Genomic DNA, 14,641 nt, shown 5'->3' with positions numbered 1-14,641 from the left:
GACGGGGACATGCGGTCAAGGGCGTCTCTATAATTAGATAGGCACGGCCTATATAGGGCACATTTGGGTGGAGAGTTGCATGTTCCAGTCCCCTGCGTCTTACATTGGTATTAGAGCTCAAGGAAGAGGAAGGAGAGGGGGGAAGGGCGAAGGCGGGAAGCATGGCGTTCCATCTCTCTCTGTGTGTGTGTGTGTGTGTGTGTGTGTGTGTGTGTGTGTGTGTGTGTGTGTGTGTGCTTCGATTCTCTCTTTTTCTCGAGCATGGAGGAAGGATCGCAGGGAGATGGAAGGGTTGCATAAGGTTGTGCATCAATTTGCATGGTGGGAAAGGCATAAGGCATCAAGGCCCAACAGAGTGCATGGCCGTGGATTTGATTGCTTACAGGAAGCCGGGGTAGAAAGCAAAAGCACGACGCAGGAGCAGCCACTTGCATGGCCGAGGCGGCTTGAGCCGACTGTGTAAAACGTGATGCAGTTGGTTCCAAAGGGGGTCGCCCTGAGGTGCTGGACAAAAAACTTCTGCATGGGACTCAACCGCAGGCCGTAGCGCTCGGTATGAGCAAATTTCCTCCCCAACGAGTTGGGTGCGCCATCTCTGTACAGAGGTGCTCCACTTTTGGAGTATGCTTCACACTTAGGGTTAAAGTGGGCGTCTAAGGGTGCCCAAGGGGCAACCCAAGGGGCCCATCCCACTCTCAAAGGACAAAGGCATCACAACAGGATAAGGCATGCAATGAGATGCTTTTCCCGGATGCACATGATGGAGAATTTTTGCAACTGCTTTGTGCAAAAAAATTCCAAGTTGAAGGAGAGCACATTATCCCTCTACTTGTCGCCATAACCTACCTCGGAATCTATCCACAATAGGCTTGAAAGGGAGATCCACGAATCATGCACACCGAACAGGCTTGGATTCGCCATTGGCAAGCAAACCACGATACGACAAGGTAGTATATGCACTGGATGGGCTTGGACTCGCCATTGGCAAGCAAACCAGGATACAACAAGGTTGTATATGCACTGGAGATTTAGGCAAGGGAATTCCATCTGATAGGGTCAATCCAAGTTGATCAACGTTGATCAACCACACAAGTGAAACTCTTTGAGCATCATGTAAGAGCTCGACCACACAGGCCATACGGCCAGCAACGCCAGTCGCGTCGAGTGAATTCTGAGGTAAGCAATAGCTTTCAATTTTGTTTGTTACTTTCCTCGCAAACATGTGCATTAAGGCACAAGGACGTCTTGTGAAAATGGTGTCATTATCGCCTTTGCGTACAAGCATGGCTTGTCACAGGCATAATAACTCAACAAGGCTGGACCCTGCCAAGGTTTTGTTTTGCAAACTTTGACTGTCCCAAGACCAATGATTGGTTTCGAGAAAAAAAATCAAGCATGCCTTGACTTTGTAACAACAGGGTTGTGCATCGCTTATGAAGCGTATTCTCCAAACGGAGAAAGTATCGCCTCTACTACACAGCTAACACATGCATCCGAGATGCGTGCTTGAAGCACAAGAATGGCTTGTGATAGTTATCATCCGCATACATTGTTGGTATAGGAACAATGATTAACTTGCAAAGTTGATTCAAGCATGGCTTGAGTACCTGCCACCTTGATCTAAAGGACGGCTCGTCAGTGGTTCAATTTGATGCGAATGCATAGCAAATTTGCAATGTTTTGAACTCTCAAGGAGATTGGCACATCCTGTTGCTCGACTTGATGCAGGGGGCACGTTGCTCGGCATGGCTGACTCCTTGTCACTATTTCTAGAAGATGCCAGAGGATGTTTGCCACACATTACTAACTAATTTCAGTTGAAATTGCTCGACAGGGTCGATTCTTTTTGTCATGATATCTGTATGTCAATAGCCGCATCAGTTGGCTATCAGCACAAACATATTTATGTGAAGCGAGGCTTCAATTTAGGCATCTTGCATTGCGGCTTCTCCCATTTGGAATATGCTATGAGCATACGGATTTGGGAGGGATTAGGCAATGTGCTTGTAGGTTATTTCATTACGTACAAGACGGGCGTAGATGATACAAGAGGGCGTATATGCATATGCGACAACTCTTTCTCGCAAAGTAGATATGGCTATGAGCCACCTTTCAATGAGCTTTTCCTTTGGACTTTCCAGACAACTGGTTACAGCATCACGACCAGGTTGGACAATTTTAAGTTTTTCTTGTTTTTCCATGTTTTCATATTTATTTTGGAAAATATTGTATGTTGTGCAAAGCAAAGTGCTTTGACAATTTCACGAGAAGCAAGGCTTCTCACTTGTGCTAAGATACTGCTTCCTGATTGGCAATCAAAGACATTGGCACACAAGTTTGGAGAACTGGTACAATAGAGATATCAGCTCACTGAATCCCTACCAGTACAGCCTGTGCAAGGCACTTATGGTTTTGGCTTTTATGTTTGAGGCCATCCTTGTGGCCAAGGGCTTCCAACTTTGCATGTAAGGCATGCGAACCAGGTGGAATGAATTCCACCGCCTCATGGATTACACTTTCACTATCACACTAGCGACTCTGTCAGGGACAAGATACATTATGGATTGTTTTACATGATTTTTATTTATGTTTCTTCGGTTGTTGTTAATGCACAACACCACTAAAAGGAACTTAAATCTAGGACTTGATTCATAGGCAAAGTGCCATATTCAAGTCATCCTCATATAGTCACGACCCCATACAAGGTAGATGGGTCAAGATGTGACTTGTGTTTCTGTTACATCTCTCGATGAGAGCATCATGCAGACAGATTGTTGTATGCTTATAGAATAAGATGCAAAACATGCATAAAATGCACAAGAGCACACACTATAGAAAATTAAGGAAAGTTCCTCAGCGCAACATGCTCTCCTTCTCTCCCTTTTTTATTTCTTTCAAAGAATAATGAAAACATTCTAAGTAATATTTTGATATATGTTTTGGCTATGAGTCATTATGAGCCAAGGTGCTCTAGCTATCAGCCAAAAAGTGGTCAAGATGCCACCAAATTAGTCTTCATCGGTTCATAGATTGACCACTAATTTATTATTGGCATAAGGGCTATGAGCCACACACGCTAAGAGCCATGTGCTTCTTCAGTGAGGTAATACCCAACTAGTTTCATTTCTTGGATGATTGTTCTCTAGCTTGAATAGATCTACCTAGGGTAGTACCCATTAACGTCAATGGACAAGCAAGAGTCTTGCCGTTAATACTATTTTGGGTGTCATTTCAGCACTACATGTTTTTAGTGCGAAGCTTGAGTTGAGTTTTTGCTGAACTTACATTCGCATAGGCTGATCTATAACACGACGTATAGATGCAGCAAGCATTTCAAACAGCATGGCTGTTCATAAGAGCTAAGAGTCCAACTCTGTGTGGATGTTCTATTTTCTCTATAGCACTAGACGTGTCTATAGGAGCACAATTTTGCGGAAAAGTATCTACCAAGGGGTAGTCAAAACATTCTTTTCAAACTTTCACCAACGAGGTTGGTTTGGCAAGATATACCAAAGGGTTTCGATTGCACAGGCAATACCCATCTGACAGGATATAACCAAGGGGTTTGGATTGCCAAGGCAACACCCAGGTTACAAATTTCAATTTCTTTATCTTTGTCAAAGGGATATTTGAGCTAGATTCTTTCATCCAGCTTTCTCTTTAGCCACGTGACACGGTAATGTAAGAGCATAGCATTTTGAGAAAGTGTTGTCAGTTTTTCTCTTCACTGTTCATCAGGATACCATGATAGGTTTGATTCTTGTTGAAACAGTTACAGAATTACATGGTAGGGTTCTGTTTGGCACATGTTGTCACATGGGATACAACATGGTTTAGGAACTCAAGGAGTTCGGTTTAGCCAGTGTGGAGAAAGCCTATGAGGGTCCCTCTCACTCTTGTCGTAGAGTGTTTATAGTTACCTCCACATGCACATACATCTTGTACTTGATGGATGTCACTTTTCCTGACATTATGTTTTGAGACATATTCCAAATGTGGAGAATATGAGTCTCTAGGACTGACACTGGTGCTTAATTCCTAATGTTGTGTCGTGACGAAGTCCCTAGGTGTTGGTCGCATCCGTTTGTTAGACCATTTGGTGCACACAGTATCAGGAACAATTTCAGTGGCCAAAAATTGTTGAGTACTGCGTACAGACTTGTTGCGATTACAAGTGTTGTGAAACAACCACGTAACGGATGGTTGTTTCTACATATAGCCAAGTATGCTATGTAATGAGAATGTCTCATGGTTGGTACCTAGGTGTGACTGAGTTTTCACATTCTATTATGGTCCAACTTTTGTTGCAAGGCTTTCATGTACGTACCGTGGACAGTCTCGTCATGGAATTGCGGTTCATATTTGTTTGTGTTAAATGCATGCACACTAGGTGTTATGGGCCCTAGTGTTTAACACAGATTTGTTCGGAGCGGCATGCAAATTCATGGACTTTATTGTTTCTGTAATTTTTTGCACTTCAAGTGCAACCTCTACAACAGATTTAGTATGATTTTACCCCTGCCATACACGATAATGGTTTAGTATGGGTGTTTGTGATTGGATGATCTAAACTCTATGAGTTTACTTCGGTCAAATTCACATCAAGTATACAATTGGAACCTCACTTGGTTAGTTGTAGTTTATCGTCAGTCATGGAAGATTGTCTGTAATTGATTGTGGAAAGCACCTCACTCTTACTACTGCTATTCATCCCGCGTTGGATGGGCAGCTTACAAGTATTCTATTTAGTACAAATGGATATGCTAAGCGCATACGTTAGTAAACCATGCTAAAGGATATGCTAAGTGCATACATTAGCGAGAAGTGACACAACTGGATTGGTTACCTTTCTGGTTTGGAGTTTTCTTCACATGATGAAAGGCATGTTGCAACTAGTTTAGTCTCTACCTGTTATTCTCAGGTTATCAACCTTGATCATCAAGTTTTGACGAGGTTCGTTACTGACAAGAAACGATAGCAAGTCAAGGTCTTGGTTGGTGTTGTTGAGTATGTCAGCATGTTACTTTCATGGAAAGTTGCGTAGAGGTCTTATTGCATGTTCCAGTACCTTCACAAAGTCTGAAACCTGGGTATGCATTTAGACACCTTTTAGTTGTGATAACTCATTTAGCATACTCAAGTGACTTCTAAATGGAGTTCCATGCTATGTTGGTTATGGCTCGGTTAACCAAGACGGTTACATAGGGACAACAATGTGGAAAATCAAGATATTATTCTTGATTTCATTGAACCTCCTACTGAATCAGGTTTCGATCCAACAAACCGCTGGATCCATGAGGGATGCTACGGTGGAAAACATTAGTGTTCTTATGAAGATACCACCACTGGTGTTGTTGAGGACAAAAACTCTTCTCCAAGGGGGGAGTAATGTCACGCCAAGGGCCAGGACAGACATGCGGTCAAGGGGGTCCCTATAATTAGATAGGCACGACCTATATACGGAATGGTTGGGTGGAGAGTTGCATGGTCCAGTGCCCCGCGTCTTACAAAGAGGGGTTGAGAGAGAGAGAGAGAGAGAGAGAGAGAGAGAGAGAGAGAGAGAGAGAGAGGGGGGGGGGGGGGGGGGGGGGGGGGGGTGACGAAGAGGAGTATCTAAGCCTAGCAAATTAGGGACACTCATGTCCACTCCCTCGCTATCATCCACTAAGGCTCGAGGCCACCTTTGGTTGCACCCTTCCGTCCTTGCCAAAAGAAATTTGTTTGATAGTTGGCACTGGAGTCGTCCAATAAAATAAAGATTTTCACAAAGTGAAGTATATGACAATTTGAGTGCAAATAAGAAGGGCATGACTTTCCATCTTCTTGCCACCATATATGGCAGCCAAGGAACCACCGGGTGTTTGAAGGAGTCCTTGATGTGGCGTGCTTCTCAGAGAGTATTCAAGAAATTAGTAGAGTGACAATCCAGATAATCAGAGGCAAACAAGACTCGAGAGATTGGTCTAAGGCTACCTGTGCCGTGATGACATCCAACGATAATTAAGAGCCTAGTAATATAGCCCACGTGCTTTGTAAAACCAATGAATGATTAGCCTCGGAGAGTTATCCAATTTGTAATCTTAGCACCTCAAGGCTCGACTTGAGCTTAAGGTCGGTTTGTAATTTTTATGTTGATTCTCAATACAATCTACTCACAATTGTGAGTTTTGGCAAAAAAATAAAAATTAAAAAAAATCACAAAGCATTCAAACAAATTTCAAATGATAATTGGACCATTGGGCCCTCATCATTTTCAGTTAATGCCCACCTTTTGGTTGTGGAGGTGGGGTTATATTAGGCAGGCCTCGTGATTTCATCACTTGTTTCAAAAGTAGAGACTTAGGAGATAGATAATTACAAATGTATTCTAGGGGATAATTATTTCTTAAAAGAAAAAAGTAATTTCAAAGCCATAATTTTGATTGACATTTAAGAAAACTATTGAGATAGCTAAAGATATGTTTTGGTGGGTTTTTTTTTCGGGCGGCGGGCGGGGACCATAATCATTATTAAATTTGCTTTCAAATTATGACATTTACTTTCATATTAGCATGTCATAATGTGCACAAAATTAATCTTTAGGAATCATTAGTGGTCCATACCAGCTTGCAATCAATCTGCCCCTCTCTGTCACATTTGCTGACATTATAGATAGAAAGGGATGGATCAAAAATAGCTCATAGGAAAAGACACTCAAGCATTGTGCATAACCTCTCTCTCTCTCCAAATCCCTCCTTCTCCCACACACCTTGGTGTCCAAGCAACAAGAACCCATATGCACAAGCACATGCATGTGCAACATACATCTGAGGGAGAGAGCAAGAGTGAATCACAACCAAACACTTGTCTATATGAGCTTTCTTTTGCCCACACCTACTCTCCAATCTCCCTTACATTGATATCTATTGTATTGATGTTGTTAGCCGTTAAGTTAATGAATGCAGTCTAAAGTCTATCTTGTGGCTGATTTTTGTCAGAGACAAAAGTTTGGTCCTGAATTTTTACAGTGTCATCTCTTGTAATTTTTATTTTTATGGTTGTATATTTGAATCATGATTGTGTATATTTGGGTCATCATTGATTAAGTCAGGGCTACAAGCTTTTAAATTGTATGTATTTGTCTATCGGCACTCAATTGGCTAATTAATTGATCCATATATTGGCCAAGGGACCAAATTTTGAATTGGCCAAGTATAAAGGTCAACTTTTGTAAATTGAACACAACTTTTATGTGATAATAAGTCGGACCTAAAAACCAATGTATCTATTACGTACTTTATCTGCTTATTGCTCCCTCATGTGAAGTCCTATTTCAATTTTGAGTTTAACTTTGCAGTGCCAAAGAGATAGTTCTATGAGTTAACATAATTCACTCACCACATTTTTGTGTTTTGGGCGTGGCTCCCTACATGCTAATTTTGGTCATATCTTGTGATTTAAGTATCTAGTTTGAATTCCGTAAGTTGCTATGAATAGATCCCAACTTATGAAGCTATAAGGCATATTTGTTGTGAAAATTGACCTGCTAAATTTAGGTATAGTGTAAATTTTTGTTTTTTTTATTTGGCATCATGTTGATGGACTTGAGACCCCATGGTGGTCCTAGATGGACTTTTCTATCTTCATAGCAGTGAGCTATCCCCATGTCCGAGGGAGCTTAAATGAGTGATATCTATTTTCAAGCAAAATGAAGCAAAAAACAAGATACTTGGTGAAATGTAATGCATGTATAACTTGAAATACATTGCAGCACAATTACGAATGAGGTGAAACCCATTGCAATTATTCGTATCTTCTATTGTTTCAGAACTCCAACATCATGTTTGGCATTGTGGTTTAGCAGCTTTTGTTGGCCATTCACAAGGTGAATGGAGAAAATACAATGACTCAAAATACTTTTTTGGTCCTAGGAAATCACAACACAAACTCCACCAAAAATTTGCAACAATGTAGTTATTGGCAGCTTCTTCAGGATGGTTCCTCATTGTTGAATGTTCCCACACCTCCCTCCCAACGCTTGAAAGAGTTACATCTTTGTCAAGGTAGCTTGGTGTATGAACTCATGTGCATGGGAGTCTAATTCAAGAAGTCAAATGAACACAAAATACATGTGCTTGCAAGGCATAAATGTAAGCTTCTTTTACTCTCTTTTTGAAAATCTTCACATGTGCATCGATGAAAGTCAGATATTGTAATAGAGTAAGTGACCCCTTTTCCCTTGACCCCTCTGTACTCACATAAAATACATGTGTTTCATTAGCAAAAATAATAATCTCTTTCACCAGATTTGCAAGAAGGGTTCTTGCAATCCCAATTCTTGTTTGAAGTTCATTTGTCAGCAGAGATCTCCACTTCACAAGCTTGCCATCTGTGTACCTAGGATGTGAGGCACTTGGGGCTGACATATCTACCCATACTGCCTCAAATAAACTTGTTGGGGTATAAAGCCCAATGTGTTCGCCTAGGTAAGTGGGCGGGCCGCCAGGTATGTACACATATTCTTTTGTAAAAACCTAATAAGAACTCACTATGCTCTACACATTACAGTAGAGCGAGTTCACCATATCGTTGTGCTCTTCTTCTCGCACTCTCTCGCGTCGCACTTCCGCTCGTACTCCTTCAACTGGTATCAGAGCTCAGATCGAGGCTCGGGGTAGCACTGCAGGAGGCTAGAGTCACCAACTCAGATTGGAGTGAAATTCGACAGGCGAAGACACGGCCACCGTTCGGCTTCAACAAAGGTCTGCACATGCCATTTTTGACTACATGGTCTCGACGGGTGCAGATCCGACTCTGCAAATTTGGGGTTTTCGGCCTACGACTGCAGGTGCTGAGGATATCGACACTCCCAGAGTGTTGATTTGTGGCTGTCTACACATCGAAGGACGGCTCACAGTTCTTGGAGGCGTGTCACATACGACACGGGCGCATCTACACACAGACTATAGGCGACATCCACTAGTTCATCAGGTAGCTTGTGTTTGCTGCTTGATACTCCAGATTTCATCCTGACATTGCAGGTATTTCCACATGGGATGTATCGTCAGAGATGATGTATGTCTGTTGAGGGTTTGCTGGCTGTGAGTCACGCAGCAAAAAACCGCCGCAGCGGTTACAGCATACAGTGGGAAATTTGTGGATGCATGACTTTGTGGGAAGTCTATGTACTATCAGATTTACTGCAGCCTTTGTTGAGGGTCGAGTGAGGTTTTATTGAGCTGGGGGATTCTTGAATGTTGAGATCCTTTCGGTGATACAGGTCTTGGAGTGATCCCTCGAGCACCCTTAGATAGACAGCTAGGATGTATTGACTATGAGTTAGACAGTTGGGATTGCATCTTTGCTTTATTGCCGTTGAGGCATTGTCGCAGTCTATGCTTACAGGACAGTGACAGAACAGTCAGAGACAGTACAGGTGTAGGACAGGTTTACCCACAGTTTACAGTGTCAAAGAGACAGTGTTTTTGAGCTGTTTTTTGAGTACACCATAGCCATTTTACAAAGGAGACTCTTCCGAAATTTATGCAGAATCTGAAGCTTTCTTGGTTCATTTGACAGGTTGATATTGGTTCAGAGGTCAGTTTACAGGGGAAACTCTGCCAAACTTTTCCCAGGAAAGTAAACTACTGTGAAGCATAGCTATGGATGGATCACAGGACACTGCTCTTTACAATATCAAGAAGCTGGATGGAACCAATTTCCCATTGTGGAAGAAGCAGATTTGGCACGTGTTGGTACAAAAGAAGCAGATAAAACCTATAAAGCTCAAAGGGATAAAACCAGAAGATATGGACGAAGATGAATGGAGCGAAATGGATGAATTGGCACTTTCTACCATTATGCTGACTTTGGCAGAAAGCGTTTACTTCAATGTAGCAGACGAGATGTCGGCTTATCAAGCATGGTTAAAGCTGAGTGATCTGTATGAGAAGTAGAGTGCAGCTTCACAGGTATACTGGCTTAAGAAGCTTGTTGACTTGAAGATGAAAGAAGGGACACCTATGTCCAATCATCTGAATGAATTCAACACAATCTATAGTCAGTTGTCAGCTCAAGGTGTCAAGTTTGATGAACTTGTTAGAGCTATGTTCCTGTTGATCACATTGCCGGAAAGTTGGGACACTTTTCGCACAGCTTTGAGTAATTCTGCACCTCCAGATGGTTTGAACATAGCAGGTGTAGAAGGAAGTCTGCTTACTGAAGAAACCAATAGAAAGACAATGGAAAAAGGCAAAGGAACAGCCTTAGTTGTCAGGGGAAGGACCAAAGAAAAGTACAAAGGTGGAAAGAGGAATCAGTCTCGTAGCAAGTCCCGCAGTGCTAAAGGCAAGAGTGACATAGAATGCTACCATTGTGGCAAGAAAAGTCACATGAAAAGAGACTGCAGAGAATGGAAAGCAGAAAAAGGCAAAGAGAAAGCTAAAGACCATGGTGAGAAGAACAAGTCCTCAGGGAAGATTCAAGAAATAAATGTGACAAACACTGTTGCAGAGGATGACAGTCTAGTGTCAGGAGACATCTACTTCTTGAAGAATACAATGGACTCAGCTCTTCTTACGGCATCTGATGGAAATGCACTGAGTGACTGGATTATAGACTCAGGAGCATCACTTCATGTGTCTCCAAACAAGGAGTGGTTTACTTCTTATGTGACCACTAAAGATCATGTTCGGCTAGGCAATGGGCAGACATGTGAGATCTTAGGTGTTGGAGATGTTCAATTGAAGTTTCAGAATGGCTCTTCTTTCACGCTGAAGAATGTGAGACATGTTCCCGCAATTACAAAGAGCTTGATCAGCACAGGTTTACTTGATGATGCTGGCTACGTCACCACTTTTGGACAGAACATGTGGAAGATATCCAAGGGTTCTATGACAGTAGCACATGGAGTAAAGTCTGGAGGACTTTACATGATTTATGTATCAAATGTCTCTAAAAATGTAATCAATGTAACCGAGCAGCCGAACGTTTCTTTGTGGCATAGCCGGTTAGGACATATGTCCAAGAAGGGAATGGAAATCTTGTCTCGTTCTGGTTATTTGCCTAGCTTTTCATTTAATGATTTTGAATGCTGTGAACATTGTCTGTATGGTAAGTAAACACAGCAGCCACATAAGCATAGAAGCAGTAGAAGAGATACACAGTTGGCACTTGTTCATAGTGATTTGTGTGGACCTATGCCTAACCTATCTCTAGGGGGAGCTTCTTACTGTATGAAATTTATAGATGATTACTCGAGGAAAGTATGGGTTTACTTTCTCAAGCACAAGGATGAAGCATTTAGTGTTTTCAAAACGTTTGTGACACTTGTGGAGACTCAGAGTGGCAAGAAGCTTAAATGCTTACGCACTGACAATGGTGGAGAGTATGTTTCAAAGGCCTTTCAGCACTTTTGTGAGTCAAAAGGTATAAAACGTAAACTTACTGCTCCTTACAATCCTCCTCAAAATGGTGTTGCTGAGAGGATGAATAGGACCATACAAGAGAAGGTCAGAAGTATGTTGTCTAATGCACAGCTGCCAAATGGGTTTTGGGCTGAAGCTGTATCAACAACTGTTCATCTTGTAAATAGATCTCCTAGCAAGGTTTTGCAGAAGGATTCAGTGCCAGAGATGGTATGGTCAGGCAAAATGCCCTCATACAAGCATCTCAGAGTCTTTGGCTGTGATGCATATACTCACGTTCCAAAGGAATTTAGGAACAAAATTGAGCCAAAGAGTAGAAAGTGCATCTTTCTAGGCTATGGTAATTCTTGTGAGATGGGGTACAGACTTTGGGATCCCGAATCCAGAAAGGTTGTCCGCAGCAATGATGTTCACTTTAATGAATCCAAATATCATTCTAAACCAGAGAGGCTTGAGGAGATTAGAAGAGTTGTCTTCCAGGAAGATGGACCTGCACGTGCAAGACAAAATGTCAGGGCTCAAGAGGAGCAAGGACAGGATAGAGTGGAACCACAGGTTGTGGCTGAGCCTGAGCCACCTATTGTGCGTAGATCTGGACGTATCACGCGACCTCCTGATAGGTTTGTTGCATCTATTGATAGCTGTTTTTCGGCTCTCTATGATTGCCATAGTGAGTTATCCCCCCCTATCAAATCACTCAAACACTGTGGTTACCCTCACCCTTTCACTCTATATAGGTGCGTGTGAGTTAGGGGACTTTTCCCATATCTCCTTACTGAAATAAAAAACCCTCAATTAGCTAGTCATTGGGCTAGTTGAGCCAAACAAATAAAAAATATAAGTATATTATGGCCCATGCATATGTAGATATTTCTTTGTATATAGGGCCTAAATAAAAGATTTTTTCATAATTATTTTGGTATTTATTTAAATATTTCTACCTAGGTGTGTGTTATTTATGCTCTGTACATTGCCTCACAATTACCACAATTTTTCTTACCATTTTTCATACTCTTTATTCCATATAGAAATATTTTCATGTAAGCTTCTCTTATATTTGGTGTAACTCCACCCCAACAAAAATCCAAAAAAACTAGTTTTATTTATGTGTATATTTTTTCACTATTGTGATTTTTCCCTTCCTACATCTATTTTGTTTTTTTTTCTAAAAAATTAGAACACCAAAAATATTTATCTTTTTATGGTAGCCTCATAATGAGAGAGATTTCTTTTGACCCCTTTATATTTTTTCCACTTATATTATTTATATTTGACATGTACATATTTTTTAGACCCCTCAATATTTGATTTTCTTAGTTGTACTATTTACTTATATCATAATCTCAACAATATCTTCAATTATAGACCTACCAAATAAGGTCAAGGGTAGGTGGCATGCATACATGCACTATGGAGGGCTCACTCTTGGAGGTATTCAAAAGAATCATCCAAAGAAGGACCCCACAAGGACTTTGTGCAGTGGAAAAAAACAGTCGATTTTGCTGCATTTTTAAAGTTCACTTGCTCTCCGAATTTGAAAAGGTGATACAAACAAAAGTTGTAGCTCGCGGACTGAACTTTTGCCTCAAATTTTTTCATATTTTTTTGAGCTACGAGCTGTGAGCTATGATTTTATTAGTGGACCCCATTTTTCCCATGCTATGCAGCCACACTCTCTCTTCCACTTTATCATTTTCCTCTTTCACACACACTTCTCCACTCATCATCCCCACCTCTCTCACCACTCCTCTCTGCACCCTACTCACCTTCTCCTCAACCTTGAAGAATAAGAGAAACCATGGTGAACTCATACCTCCCACACACAATTCCATTCCAAAATTGACCACCTAGTCTCATTTTTCCTCCTCCAAATTACCCATATCTATAAAAAAAAACCACAAAATTCAGCCTCTTCTCTTAAAAGACAGCATCATGGTGGTTGATTACTCAGCTTCAATTACCTTGTCTCTCAAGGAAGGTCAAGAGTGGAGAAAAAATGTACCGTCAAAGCTAGTGGACCATCAACAAGCGTCAAAATTGGCCCTACTCAAGACACTTGGAGCATCAACCTTGTAAGAAATCCACCTTTTCTTACCTCTTAAGAGTTTTTCTTCCTTATTTGTATCCTACATGGATACTCCCATTGTAAATATCCAATTCCATTTGTAAATTAATACTAACTCTACTAACACTAACCCACTATGAAAAGTCCTATCACCTCCATTTCTCTCCTCTCTCTTTCCCCACCAACTTGTTGAAAATTCCAAGCAAAAGAAATTAGATAAATTTCTGAAAATCTAACCCAACCATGGTTAGAGGAGTAATCCTAGCCTTCAAAATTGCTATAAAAGGAGGGTGTAGCTAGCACAAAAAGGGGGGAGAAGAAAGAGCACTATGCTATAGCTTGAGAAGCCAAGCTCAACCTCTTGAGAAGGAGCTCTTGAGTGGAATCTCATTGGCATTAGGCATATGTATGTGTTGTATTAGGGGTGATTAGCAAGGAAACTCTATGCCATTGTAAGAGAGAGTGATCATTAAATTGAGAGTAGGAAATCTATCATTTCTTCTACTAGTGTAAGCCCAACATTTGCTGAATCAAGGAGGGTGAATTTGGACTAAGCATGGATACCTTGTCTCCCATCCAACGTGAAGTCATGGACAATAATGATGTGTAAGTGTCTTGGTGTTTTATTTAAGTTCTTGATAGCTTGTCTCCGGGTATTGTTATCAATTTAGCCATAAATCCCACATGCTGTAAGAGGGCGACAGGGTGGAGAGGACTCCCCTGGCCTTAAGACAGTGATTGGGGTGGCTTTTTTCTTGTGATGTGTTGTGGTGTAATTTACTCAGGCTATGTTGAACAAATACTAATCTCACTTTGATTGGTCATGACAGATTTGTAAGAAGGCATTAGTGCAACAAGCACCCCCTTCCCCCTTCTCTCTCTTTCTTACATATATATATTTATGTTTGCTTGATCATTAACGATACACTTCAAAGCAGCCCGAGCACCATCTCTCTCTCTCTCTCTCTCTCTCTCTCTCTCTCTCTCTCTCTCTCTCTCTCTCTCTCTCTCGTGTTTTAGTGTGTGAGAGTGTTCCATTGGTGTTAGGGTTAGTGTAAATTCCTTGCTTGTTTGTGGGTTGCTCTAACGATTCTCCTCTTTTGCGTCCTAGTTCGCTCTTAAACTGGGTGGTGCCCCTTGTGTAGTTGGGATTTGGCTGGGGGTTTGTTGT

This window comes from Adiantum capillus-veneris, chromosome 29 (assembly GCF_014529385.1).
Source record: "Adiantum capillus-veneris isolate H3 chromosome 29, ASM1452938v2, whole genome shotgun sequence".
Taxonomy (NCBI): domain Eukaryota; kingdom Viridiplantae; phylum Streptophyta; class Polypodiopsida; order Polypodiales; family Pteridaceae; genus Adiantum; species Adiantum capillus-veneris.
Note: the sequence above shows the minus strand (reverse complement) of the source record.